At 46.0% G+C, this 13,708-nt stretch overlaps 3 non-coding genes and 3 pseudogenes across 3 annotated transcripts; all 6 read left to right on the top strand.

The window, feature by feature from the left end:
• The first annotated feature begins 2,521 nt into the window (after nt 1–2,521).
• LOC142292485 (U2 spliceosomal RNA) lies at nt 2,522–2,727 on the top strand (annotated as a pseudogene).
• Nucleotides 2,728–4,295: 1,568 nt separating this feature from the next.
• Nucleotides 4,296–4,506, top strand: LOC142292517 (U2 spliceosomal RNA; annotated as a pseudogene).
• A 1,568-nt stretch (nt 4,507–6,074) lies between these two features.
• Nucleotides 6,075–6,285, top strand: LOC142292516 (U2 spliceosomal RNA; annotated as a pseudogene).
• Nucleotides 6,286–8,487: 2,202 nt separating this feature from the next.
• LOC142293153 (U2 spliceosomal RNA) lies at nt 8,488–8,680 on the top strand. The gene has a single exon (XR_012751146.1). It is a non-coding gene; the product is annotated as a U2 spliceosomal RNA (small nuclear RNA).
• A 1,605-nt stretch (nt 8,681–10,285) lies between these two features.
• Nucleotides 10,286–10,470, top strand: LOC142293241 (U2 spliceosomal RNA). Its single transcript, XR_012751218.1, has one exon. It is a non-coding gene; the product is annotated as a U2 spliceosomal RNA (small nuclear RNA).
• A 1,575-nt stretch (nt 10,471–12,045) lies between these two features.
• Nucleotides 12,046–12,239, top strand: LOC142292589 (U2 spliceosomal RNA). The gene has a single exon (XR_012750727.1). It is a non-coding gene; the product is annotated as a U2 spliceosomal RNA (small nuclear RNA).
• Nucleotides 12,240–13,708: the final 1,469 nt, after the last annotated feature.

Raw genomic sequence — 13,708 nt, 5'->3', positions numbered from 1 at the left:
ATTGAGAAAAAGGGTAAGGAAATTATCTATAGGACAAAAGTTGAACATTTGGATAAGAATGAGAAATGTACCAGATATTTCTTTAAAAAAATGAATGGGAAGAAAGTAGATATGGATGTGATTGTGGATGAGAATGATGTTCCTGTGACTGGTGAAAGTGTGATTGACGAGGTGAAAGCCTTTTACAGCAGACTGTATGGAGAGAAGTGGATTGATTCTGGTCTAATGACAGAAGTGTTGGCTAGCATGGAGTGTAGACTAGGCAAAGATGAGTGTGAGGATTTGTGTGATGAGGTGGTTCTGGATGAAGTGAGAAAGGTTGTGTTTAGTGCACAAAAGAATAAAACTCCTGGAAAGGATGGCTTGCCAATTGAACTATATGTGAAAGCATGGGAGTGTATGGGCACGGATCTGACGGAGATATGCAAGTATATGTGGGAAACTGGTATGCTGTGTGACTCTATGAAAGAAGGGGTAGTGGTACTTATCCATAAGAAGGGGGAAAAGAGTAAATTGGGGAATTGGAGGCCTATTACGCTTCTGAATTCTGATTATAAGGTTTTCAGTAAACTATTAGCTAATCGTATGCGTGAAGTACTTGGGAAGGTTGTAAAGGATGATCAAGTGTGTGCTGTGCCTGGAAGGAGCATCAGTGATAACTTGTTGTTGTTGAGGGATGTTATTGGTGACTGTAAGACTAGAAAGCAGAAGTGCATGTTGTTGGCTCTTGATTTTGAGAAAGCGTTTGATAGGGTGTCACATGTTTTTATGTTTGAGGTCTTGAATAGTATGGGTTTTCCTAAGAAGTTCTTGGATGGTGTGAGATGTCTGTATGGCGGTGTGACAAGTGAATTCTTAGTGAATGGATGTTTGAGTGGGAAAGTACAGATCAAGTCAGGTGTCCGTCAGGGGTGTCCAATGTCCCCTGTTTTATTTGTCAGTGTGATTGAGCCTTTGTTATGTATGATCAGGCGTGAGAAACTGATAAGAGGGATGTTAATACCTGGTAGTGGCGGTAAGAATGTGAAGGTGCTTGGTATATGGATGATGTAGTGATAGTGAGTGAGAGTATTGCGTCTATGACTAGAATAAAGCTGTTGTTGGATTTCTTCTGTGGCGCGTCTGCTTTTAAAGTCAACTGGAATAAATGTTGTTTTAAGTGTTTTGGTGATAGTAGTGTTAAGATGGACGGAGTGACAAGTGTGGATGGTCCAATCAAAGTGCTGGGTGTGTTGTTTAATGATGATCTGAGAGGTACGGAGAGTTGGGAAGAATGTGGATTGCGGATTGAGAGGAAACTGAATTTCTGGAGAATGCGTGATCTGACATTGAATGGTAAAGTTTTGATTATTAAGGCCGTGGTGCTGCCGATTCTCCTTTATATCTCTGGGGTCTTCCCATCCCCATATAAAAAGATAAAAAGAGTAGAGAAACTGATTTTTACCTTTTTTTGGGGGAGCAAAATGGAAAAATTAAAAAGAGAGCATTTATACAAGGCCTGTCATTATGGGGGTTTAAACTTTCCAAATATTGAAATCTTTCTTAGTCTTCATTATATTAAGACGGTAGTAATCCTAATGGGAAAGAACAATAAAGGGGCCTACATGGTGAGGTATATGGCGGGCTGGATGCTGTATGGCTTGTGTTGGGTACAAAGGGATGCGCGTGTGCCTGTGTCGTTCAAGTGTCCAGTCTGGTACGACATAATTGAGAGGTTTATTAGAAAAAATGATTTGCTGGCTGTACCTATGAGTGAGTTCAGAGCAGCGAAGAGAGTGATGAAAAGGATGAGAGCGAATGAGGTAGAATGTAATATTAATGATTTGAGAGGGAATGATGTGTCAGATGCATGGAAGAAACTGAGTACACCGGGTATGTCTAATAAGCAGAGGGATGTTGTGTGGTTGGCATTGCATGATATATTGCCTGTGAGAGAAGTGCAGAAGAGAAGGGACCTGATTAGAACGGATGTGTGCCCACGGGAGAGATGTGGTGCACGTGAGAACCGTGAGACATGTCATGTGGGACTGTGATTACGCCTATAGTGTGTGGAAATGTGTAGGAGGCCTGTGTAAGGGGCTGGCTGGTGTGAACCATATTAATTGGAGAGTGGCTATGTTTGGCATTGGCGCATGTGGGAGTGTTAAAGAGAGGATTTTGTGGCTTATCATGGCTTGTGTGATGGAAAGCTTATGGGATGTCAGAAATTTGGGACTTTTTAAAAGGAAGGTGGTTCCTATTAACGACTGTGTAAGATTAATTCTTTCCAGACTTTATGTTATTTACCAATGGGATAAGAGTAGAGGTGGTGGTGGATTGGACGCTGAAGGCATATGGAAGGTTTTAAAGTGGTATTATTTGGTGAAGTATCAATAAGAGGTAAATTCTCTGTTTTTCAGTATTTTCTGTTTTTTTGTGATACTTTCTTTGGATATGTACTGCAATACTTTTTGGAAAATTAAAAAAAAAGAATATAACCATTGTGATGAGTTTGGATAAACAGTAAAGTCGTAAACTTGATATTGTTGTTTTTAACTAACCTGAATGGTTTTAAAAAAAAAAAAAAAAAAAAAATCTGTTCTTATCAGTTTAATATCTGATACGTCCCCTATCTGGGGACCATATATTAAATGGATTTTTAGAACAGGGAGATGGAAAAAGAGCTTGCTCTGTCCACTCCACGCATTGACCTGGTATTGCAGTACCTCCAGGAACGGTGCACCCCTTCTTAACCCAGTTTCCAAAAGCAGAACTCGATTCACCTGATTCATATTAGCCCGATTAATGAATTGGAAGAAAGCATACAACTTCATAGGCACCTCAATTTGGCCCATTCACTTTTCACACTTCCTCCTTTTGCTGTTTATCTTTCACACTTTTCACTTGCTTTATTCATCCAAATAGCAAACTCATCACCACTCAACTTGACCAACTCTGCTATGTCCCGTGCAGTATCTTGTTCTCCGTCTTATCTAGATCATTTGCAATTGAATGGAATAGATCCCTTTTGGACAAAGTGGATTCAGCTGATGCTGCTGCTGCAGTGACCACAGGTGTGAGAAGATCTAGAATTGGCATCTGGTGCGATCTCTCCGCTTCCACTCCAAATAAAGTTACCTGTTTATTCCTATCATGCATTGGTTTTTGGTGTTTTCTTTGAGCAATGATGATGGCTTCAGTGGTCTGTTGGCTCCCCCTCCTGGAGGAAGAGTTTGCTTGCTCTTGGACATTCTAAAAGAGAGGTCATGATAGACATTTAGCTTCTGAGCACAATTGGGGACAGTCATGGGTGATGAATGATTTGCAACCTGCTGCGAAGCCTGATACCGCAATATAAGGAACGTCAAATACTAAGAAAGGGCAGCCTATGAAAGAATTACTACTTTCATTAAGTATACTTAAACGGCTAATTGGGAATAGACAAACTGTAAAAAGCCCTCTGAGAAAGCCCCCCTCTAACCTTTGATAGTAAGCTTTTCTGTAGTCTGCCTGTTGATGTATTTTCCGTTTGAACTGTGCACAACATGAAGAGATGGAACACTGGCGGCTTGTCACAATGCCCCCGCTGACATCACAATAGCGCTGCTGCCTAGAAAACAAGCTGCACAGCACAACTTGTTCTTTGGGTGGGAGGGTGGGCTAGTGGCAGGAGGGGGCAAGCCGTTTTTTTTCCGGGTGGTAGGGGGATGACAGGAGAAGGGATGCGGGTGGTGAGAAGGGTACAGAGGGCAGGGTTTGGGGGCTGGGAAGGAAAGGGAAAAGATTAGGGTTTGGGGATGATGAAAGGGCTTTCTACGGGTAAGGATGGCAAAGGGTGGCAGTGACGGGAAGTCAGGCGACCTGTCCTGTCCTGTCTGTCCTTTTTGTATCATGAATTGGAAAGACTGCAAGGGGGAGGGGAGTTGCTTGTGCCCAAAAGGAGGAGTTATTCAGATTCATTGCAGTGGGCGGCGGCTGCAAAACGCACCATTCTTCTTGTTTTTGCTCTGCAAAGCAGCCTTTTCAAGGGTTGGCTTGGGTGACAAAATGTCTTCTGTAGGCGTGGGTTTGTCTCCCCTCACTCTCTCTCCCTAAGATGTGTCCGGCATAGGCCAGGGTGCCACTCGAGGCCCAAACCAATTCTGGTTATCGCTTCTCGGCCTTTTGGCTAAGATCAAGTGTAGTTTGGAAGGGTACTACCTTGGTTGGTGCTGGAAGGTGCCAGGGTATTGCACAACTGCTGGCCTTGGGGGAGTGTGCATCGTAGGATGTCATAGCCCTCTTGTGACGGACAGTTACCTGGGCAACGAGAGGCAGTCACTTTTTTATTTTCAAACTCATCCTTCAAAAAAAAAAAAAAAAGAAAAAAAAAAATCTGTTCTTATCAGTTTAATATCTGATACGTCCCCTATCTGGGGACCATATATTAAATGGATTTTTAGAACAGGGAGATGGAAAAAGAGCTTGCTCTGTCCACTCCACGCATTGACCTGGTATTGCAGTACCTCCAGGACCGGTGCACCCCTTCTTAACCCAGTTTCCAAAAGCAGAACTCGATTCACCTGATTCATATTAGCCCGATTAATGAATTGGAAGAAAGCATACAACTTCATAGGCACCTCAATTTGGCCCATTCACTTTTCACACTTCCTCCTTTTGCTGTTTATCTTTCACACTTTTCACTTGCTTTATTCATCCAAATAGCAAACTCATCACCACTCAACTTGACCAACTCTGCTATGTCCCGTGCAGTATCTTGTTCTCCGTCTTATCTAGATCATTTGCAATTGAATGGAATAGATCCCTTTTGGACAAAGTGGATTCAGCTGATGCTGCTGCTGCAGTGACCACAGGTGTGAGAAGATCTAGAATTGGCATCTGGTGCGATCTCTCCGCTTCCACTCCAAATAAAGTTACCTGTTTATTCCTATCATGCATTGGTTTTTGGTGTTTTCTTTGAGCAATGATGATGGCTTCAGTGGTCTGTTGGCTCCCCCTCCTGGAGGAAGAGTTTGCTTGCTCTTGGACATTCTAAAAGAGAGGTCATGATAGACATTTAGCTTCTGAGCACAATTGGGGACAGTCATGGGTGATGAATGATTTGCAACCTGCTGCGAAGCCTGATACCGCAATATAAGGAACGTCAAATACTAAGAAAGGGCGGCCTATGAAAGAATTACTACTTTCATTAAGTATACTTAAACGGCTAATTGGGAATAGACAAACTGTAAAAAGCCCTCTGAGAAAGCCCCCCTCTAACCTTTGTTAGTAAGCTTTTCTGTAGTCTGCCTGTTGATGTATTTTCCGTTTGAACTGTGCACAACATGAAGAGATGGAACACTGGCGGCTTGTCACAATGCCCCCGCTGACATCACAATAGCGCTGCTGCCTAGAAAACAAGCTGCACAGCACAACTTGTTCTTTGGGTGGGAGGGTGGGCTAGTGGCAGGAGGGGGCAAGCCGTTTTTTTTCCGGGTGGTAGGGGGATGACAGGAGAAGGGATGCGGGTGGTGAGAAGGGTACAGAGGGCAGGGTTTGGGGGCTGGGAAGGAAAGGGAAAAGATTAGGGTTTGGGGATGATGAAAGGGCTTTCTACGGGTAAGGATGGCAAAGGGTGGCAGTGACGGGAAGTCAGGCGACCTGTCCTGTCCTGTCTGTCCTTTTTGTATCATGAATTGGAAAGACTGCAAGGGGGAGGGGAGTTGCTTGTGCCCAAAAGGAGGAGTTATTCAGATTCATTGCAGTGGGCGGCGGCTGCAAAACGCACCATTCTTCTTGTTTTTGCTCTGCAAAGCAGCCTTTTCAAGGGTTGGCTTGGGTGACAAAATGTCTTCTGTAGGCGTGGGTTTGTCTCCCCTCACTCTCTCTCCCTAAGATGTGTCCGGCATAGGCCAGGGTGCCACTCGAGGCCCAAACCAATTCTGGTTATCGCTTCTCGGCCTTTTGGCTAAGATCAAGTGTAGTTTGGAAGGGTACTACCTTGGTTGGTGCTGGAAGGTGCCAGGGTATTGCACAACTGCTGGCCTTGGGGGAGTGTGCATCGTAGGATGTCATAGCCCTCTTGTGACGGACAGTTACCTGGGCAACGAGAGGCAGTCACTTTTTTATTTTCAAACTCATCCTTCAAAAAAAAAAAAAAAAGAAAAAAAAAAATCTGTTCTTATCAGTTTAATATCTGATACGTCCCCTATCTGGGGACCATATATTAAATGGATTTTTAGAACAGGGAGATGGAAAAAGAGCTTGCTCTGTCCACTCCACGCATTGACCTGGTATTGCAGTACCTCCAGGACCGGTGCACCCCTTCTTAACCCAGTTTCCAAAAGCAGAACTCGATTCACCTGATTCATATTAGCCCGATTAATGAATTGGAAGAAAGCATACAACTTCATAGGCACCTCAATTTGGCCCATTCACTTTTCACACTTCCTCCTTTTGCTGTTTATCTTTCACACTTTTCACTTGCTTTATTCATCCAAATAGCAAACTCATCACCACTCAACTTGACCAACTCTGCTATGTCCCGTGCAGTATCTTGTTCTCCGTCTTATCTAGATCATTTGCAATTGAATGGAATAGATCCCTTTTGGACAAAGTGGATTCAGCTGATGCTGCTGCTGCAGTGACCACAGGTGTGAGAAGATCTAGAATTGGCATCTGGTGCGATCTCTCCGCTTCCACTCCAAATAAAGTTACCTGTTTATTCCTATCATGCATTGGTTTTTGGTGTTTTCTTTGAGCAATGATGATGGCTTCAGTGGTCTGTTGGCTCCCCCTCCTGGAGGAAGAGTTTGCTTGCTCTTGGACATTCTAAAAGAGAGGTCATGATAGACATTTAGCTTCTGAGCACAATTGGGGACAGTCATGGGTGATGAATGATTTGCAACCTGCTGCGAAGCCTGATACCGCAATATAAGGAACGTCAAATACTAAGAAAGGGCGGCCTATGAAAGAATTACTACTTTCATTAAGTATACTTAAACGGCTAATTGGGAATAGACAAACTGTAAAAAGCCCTCTGAGAAAGCCCCCCTCTAACCTTTGTTAGTAAGCTTTTCTGTAGTCTGCCTATTGATGTATTTTCCGTTTGAACTGTGCACAACATGAAGAGACGGAACACTGGCGGCTTGTCACAATGCCCCCGCTGACATCACAATAGCGCTGCTGCCTAGAAAACAAGCTGCACAGCACAACTTGTTCTTTGGGTGGGAGGGTGGGCTAGTGGCAGGAGGGGGCAAGCCGTTTTTTTTCCGGGTGGTAGGGGGATGACAGGAGAAGGGATGCGGGTGGTGAGAAGGGTACAGAGGGCAGGGTTTGGGGGCTGGGAAGGAAAGGGAAAAGTTTAGGGTTTGGGGATGATGAAAGGGCTTTCTACGGGTAAGGATGGCAAAGGGTGGCAGTGACGGGAAGTCAGGCGACCTGTCCTGTCCTGTCTGTCCTTTTTGTATCATGAATTGGAAAGACTGCAAGGGGGAGGGGAGTTGCTTGTGCCCAAAAGGAGGAGTTATTCAGATTCATTGCAGTGGGCGGCGGCTGCAAAACGCACCATTCTTCTTGTTTTTGCTCTGCAAAGCAGCCTTTTCAAGGGTTGGCTTGGGTGACAAAATGTCTTCTGTAGGCGTGGGTTTGTCTCCCCTCACTCTCTCTCCCTAAGATGTGTCCGGCATAGGCCAGGGTGCCACTCGAGGCCCAAACAAATTCTGGTTATTGCTTCTCGGCCTTTTGGCTAAGATCAAGTGTAGTGTTGTTCGAAGAGGTGGTTTAAGCTCCAGGCCACCTTAGTACAATGATACAAGGCACACTGGAAGGTTGCGCTTGCTGGTACTCTGGGTGGATAGTATATTCATCTAGAGGAAAACATGGCCCTACCAGGATCGAGGCTATTAGACTGAGTAAGGGTGGGGGGCTATGGTACAACGTGCCCCAGGACTGACGACCCTGGAGTGAGTCTGAGCTTGCTGGCTTGGGACCCCGGCAAGCCTTGGGCTCTGTAGCACACCGTACCTTGCCTTTTCATACTTTTTGAGCATATTACCCTATCCTGGCCTTCTGGCTAGGAAGGGAAATTTTTATAATCCCGGTCGGAGGTCTGGTCAGCTTTGGGCTGAGAAACTAACACCCGGTTGGAGGTCTGGGTCAGCTTCGGCTGAGAAACCAACACCCGGTTGGAGGTCTGGGTCAGCTTCGGCTGAGAAACCAACACCCGGTTGGAGGTCCGGTTAGCCTTGGGCTGAGAAACCAACACCGGTTGACGGTCCGGGCAGTTTCGGCTGCGAAACCAACAACTAGTAGCTCTCTACTCCACTTGGGTAAGATGCCTGGGTGGACGCTGGGAGCAACGACAAGGCTCAACCAGGCTTCGGCTTGGGGGAGCACCGAAGATCCCTGACCCTTGCTGTGGCCTTCTGGCTCGGAGGGACGGGGTTGATTTTTGGGGACCCTCTCCTCACGGTGGGGTCCACACGAATCCTAGCCTTTGCACTGTTTTTGGTGTGACTTGGGTCATGCATTTTTTGTGGTGCTTTGGAAAGCTTCATTAAATCAAAAATCTGTTCTTATCAGTTTAATATCTGATACGTCCCCTATCTGGGGACCATATATTAAATGGATTTTTAGAACAGGGAGATGGAAAAAGAGCTTGCTCTGTCCACTCCACGCATTGACCTGGTATTGCAGTACCTCCAGGACCGGTGCACCCCTTCTTAACCCAGTTTCCAAAAGCAGAACTCGATTCACCTGATTCATATTAGCCCGATTAATGAATTGGAAGAAAGCATACAACTTCATAGGCACCTCAATTTGGCCCATTCACTTTTCACACTTCCTCCTTTTGCTGTTTATCTTTCACACTTTTCACTTGCTTTATTCATCCAAATAGCAAACTCATCACCACTCAACTTGACCAACTCTGCTATGTCCCGTGCAGTATCTTGTTCTCCGTCTTATCTAGATCATTTGCAATTGAATGGAATAGATCCCTTTTGGACAAAGTGGATTCAGCTGATGCTGCTGCTGCAGTGACCACAGGTGTGAGAAGATCTAGAATTGGCATCTGGTGCGATCTCTCCGCTTCCACTCCAAATAAAGTTACCTGTTTATTCCTATCATGCATTGGTTTTTGGTGTTTTCTTTGAGCAATGATGATGGCTTCAGTGGTCTGTTGGCTCCCCCTCCTGGAGGAAGAGTTTGCTTGCTCTTGGACATTCTAAAAGAGAGGTCATGATAGACATTTAGCTTCTGAGCACAATTGGGGACAGTCATGGGTGATGAATGATTTGCAACCTGCTGCGAAGCCTGATACCGCAATATAAGGAACGTCAAATACTAAGAAAGGGCGGCCTATGAAAGAATTACTACTTTCATTAAGTATACTTAAACGGCTAATTGGGAATAGAAAAACTGTAAAAAGCCCTCTGAGAAAGCCCCCCTCTAACCTTTGTTAGTAAGCTTTTCTGTAGTCTGCCTGTTGATGTATTTTCCGTTTGAACTGTGCACAACATGAAGAGACGGAACACTGGCGGCTTGTCACAATGCCCCCGCTGACATCACAATAGCGCTGCTGCCTAGAAAACAAGCTGCACAGCACAACTTGTTCTTTGGGTGGGAGGGTGGGCTAGTGGCAGGAGGAAGCAAGCCGTTTTTTTTCCGGGTGGTAGGGGGATGACAGGAGAAGGGATGCGGGTGGTGAGAAGGGTACAGAGGGCAGGGTTTGGGGGCTGGGAAGGAAAGGGAAAAGATTAGAGTTTGGGGATGATGAAAGGGCTTTCTACGGGTAAGGATGGCAAAGGGTGGCAGTGACGGGAAGTCAGGCGACCTGTCCTGTCCTGTCTGTCCTTTTTGTATCATGAATTGGAAAGACTGCAAGGGGGAGGGGAGTTGCTTGTGCCCAAAAGGAGGAGTTATTCAGATTCATTGCAGTGGGCGGTGGCTGCAAAACGCACCATTCTTCTTGTTTTTGCTCTGCAAAGCAGCCTTTTCAAGGGTTGGCTTGGGTGACAAAATGTCTTCTGTAGGCGTGGGTTTGTCTCACCTCACTCTCTCTCCCTAAGATGTGTCCGGCATAGGCCAGGGTGCCACTCGAGGCCCAAACCAATTCTGGTTATCGCTTCTCGGCCTTTTGGCTAAGATCAAGTGTAGTCCCTTCATTGGGTTTGCCTTGGTCTTGGCTGGGAGGGGCCCGGGCTTGCACAACCGCCGGCCTCGGGGATTGTTGCGCCTTTTGGTGCTTACGTCCCCTTATGGCTGGTGGTTCCTGGGCTCGGGAGGCGATCACCTGCGGCACTGCGCTTTTGTGTGGTGGCCGATGACCGTTTTCTCAAATTTGCGGATGAAATCTCATCTGTTCTTATCAGTTTAATATCTGATACGTCCCCTATCTGGGGACCATATATTAAATGGATTTTTAGAACAGGGAGATGGAAAAAGAGCTTGCTCTGTCCACTCCACGCATTGACCTGGTATTGCAGTACCTCCAGGACCGGTGCACCCCTTCTTAACCCAGTTTCCAAAAGCAGAACTCGATTCACCTGATTCATATTAGCCCGATTAATGAATTGGAAGAAAGCATACAACTTCATAGGCACCTCAATTTGGCCCATTCACTTTTCACACTTCCTCCTTTTGCTGTTTATCTTTCACACTTTTCACTTGCTTTATTCATCCAAATAGCAAACTCATCACCACTCAACTTGACCAACTCTGCTATGTCCCGTGCAGTATCTTGTTCTCCGTCTTATCTAGATCATTTGCAATTGAATGGAATAGATCCCTTTTGGACAAAGTGGATTCAGCTGATGCTGCTGCTGCAGTGACCACAGGTGTGAGAAGATCTAGAATTGGCATCTGGTGCGATCTCTCCGCTTCCACTCCAAATAAAGTTACCTGTTTATTCCTATCATGCATTGGCTTTTGGTGTTTTCTTTGAGCAATGATGATGTCTTTACTGGGCTGTAGGCTCCCCCTCCGGAGGAAGAGTTTGCTTGCTCTTGGACAGTCTAAAAGAGAGGTCATGATAGACATTTAGCTTCTGAACCCAATTGGGGACAGTCATGGGTGATGAATGTTTGCAACCTGCTGCGAAGCCTGATACCGCAATATAAGGAACGTCAAATACTAAGAATGGGGCGGCCTATGAAAGAATTACTACTTTCATTAAGTATACTTAAACGGCTAATTGGGAATAGACAAACTGTAAAAAGCCCTCTGAGAAAGCCCCCCTCTAACCTTTGTTAGTAAGCTTTTCTGTAGTCTGCCTGTTGATGTATTTTCCGTTTGAACTGTGCACAACATGAAGAGACGGAACACTGGCGGCTTGTCACAATGCCCCCGCTGACATCACAATAGCGCTGCTGCCTAGAAAACAAGCTGCACAGCACAACTTGTTCTTTGGGTGGGAGGGTGGGCTAGTGGCAGGAGGGGGCAAGCCGTTTTTTTTCCGGGTAGTAGGGGGATGACAGGAGAAGGGATGCGGGTGGTGGGAAGGGTACAGAGGGCAGGGTTTGGGGGCTGGGAAGGAAAGGGAAAAGATTAGGGTTTGGGGATGATGAAAGGGCTTTCTACGGGTAAGGATGGCAAAGGGTGGCAGTGACGGGAAGTCAGGCGACCTGTCCTGTCCTGTCTGTCCTTTTTGTATCATGAATTGGAAAGACTGCAAGGGGGAGGGGAGTTGCTTGTGCCCAAAAGGAGGAGTTATTCAGATTCATTGCAGTGGGCGGCGGCTGCAAAACGCACCATTCTTCTTGTTTTTGCTCTGCAAAGCAGCCTTTTCAAGGGTTGGCTTGGGTGACAAAATGTCTTCTGTAGGCGTGGGTTTGTCTCCCCTCACTCTCTCTCCCTAAGATGTGTCCGGCATAGGCCAGGGTGCCACTCGAGACCCAAACCAATTCTGGTTATCGCTTCTCGGCCTTTTGGCTAAGATCAAGTGTAGTTTGGGAGGGTACTACCTTGGTTGGTGCTGAAAGGTGCCAGGGTATTGCACAACTGCTGGCCTTGGGGGAGTGTGCATCGTAGGATGTCATAGCCCTCCTGTGACGGACAGTTACCTGGGCAACGAGAGGCGGTCACTTTATTATTTTCAAACTCATCCTTCAAAAAAAAAAAAAAAAAAATCTGTTCTTATCAGTTTAATATCTGATACGTCCCCTATCTGGGGACCATATATTAAATGGATTTTTAGAACAGGGAGATGGAAAAAGAGCTTGCTCTGTCCACTCCACGCATTGACCTGGTATTGCAGTACCTCCAGGACCGGTGCACCCCTTCTTAACCCAGTTTCCAAAAGCAGAACTCAATTCACCTGATTCATATTAGCCCGATTTAATGAATTGGAAGAAAGCATACGTCTTCATATGCACCTCAATTTGGCCCATTCACTTTTCACACTTCCTCCTTTTGTTTTTTATCGTTCACACTTTTTACTTTCTTTATTCATCCAAATAGCAAACTCATCACCACTCAACCTGACCAACTCGACTATGTCCCTTGCTGCAGTATCTTGTTCTCCGTCTTATCTAGATCATTTGCAATTGAATGGAATAGATCCCTTTTGGACAAAGTGGATTCACCTGCTGCTGCAGTGACCACAGGTGTGATAAGATCTAGAATTGGCATCTGGTGCGATCTCTCCGCTTCCACTCCAAAGAAAGTTACCTGTTTATTCCTATCATGCATTGGTTTTTGGGGTTTTCTTTGAGCAATGATGATGTCTTTAGTAGTCTGTTGGCTCCCTCTCCTGGAGGAAGAGTTTGCTTGCTCTTGGACAGTCTAAAAGAGAGGTCATGATAGACATTTAGCTTCTGAGCACAATTGGGGACAGTCATGGGTGATGAATGATTTGCAACCTGCTGCGAAGCCTGATACCGCAATATAAGGAACGTCAAATACTAAGAAAGGGCGGCCTATGAAAGAATTACTACTTTCAATAAGTACACTTAAACGGCTAATTGGGAATAGACAAACTGTAAAAAGCCCTCTGAGAAAGCCCCCCTCTAACCTTTGTTAGTAAGCTTTTCTGTAGTCGCCTGTTGATGTATTTTCCGTTTGAACTGTGCACAACATGAAGAGACGGAACACTGGCGGCTTGTCACAATGCCCCCGCTGACATCACAATAGCGCTGCTGCCTAGAAAACAAGCTGCGCAGCAGAAGTTGTTCTTTGGGTGGGAGGGTGGGCTAGTGGAAGGAGGGGGCAAGTTCTTTTTTTCCCGGGTGGTAGGGGGATGACAGGAGAAGGGATGCGGGTGGTGAGAAGGGTACAGAGGGCAGGGTTTGGGGGCTGGGAAGGAAAGGGAAAAGATTAGGGTTTGGGGATGATGAAAGGGCTTTCTACGGGTAAGGATGGCAAAGGGTGGCAGTGACGGAAAGTCAGGCAACCTGTCCTGTCCGTCTTTTTGTATCGTGAATTGGAAAGACTGCAAGGGGGAGGGGAGTTGCTTGCGCCCTAAAGGAGGAGTTATTCAGATTCATTGCAGTGGGCGGCGGCTGCAAAACGCACCATTCTTCTTGTTTTTGCTCTGCAAAGCAGCCTTTTCAAGGGTTGGCTTGGGTGACAAAATGTCTTCTGTAGGCGTGGGTTTGTCTCCCTCTCGCTCTCTCTCCCTAAGATGTGTCCGGCATAGGCCAGGGTGCCACTCGAGGCCCAAACCAATTCTGGTTATCGCTTCTCGGCCTTTTGGCTAAGATCAAGTGTAGTTTGGGAGGGTACTACCTTGGTTGGTGCTGAAAGGTGCCAG

Source organism: Anomaloglossus baeobatrachus, chromosome 2 (assembly GCF_048569485.1).
Source record: "Anomaloglossus baeobatrachus isolate aAnoBae1 chromosome 2, aAnoBae1.hap1, whole genome shotgun sequence".
In the NCBI taxonomy this organism is placed as follows: domain Eukaryota; kingdom Metazoa; phylum Chordata; class Amphibia; order Anura; family Aromobatidae; genus Anomaloglossus; species Anomaloglossus baeobatrachus.
This window is presented reverse-complemented; position numbering and strand designations above follow the sequence as displayed.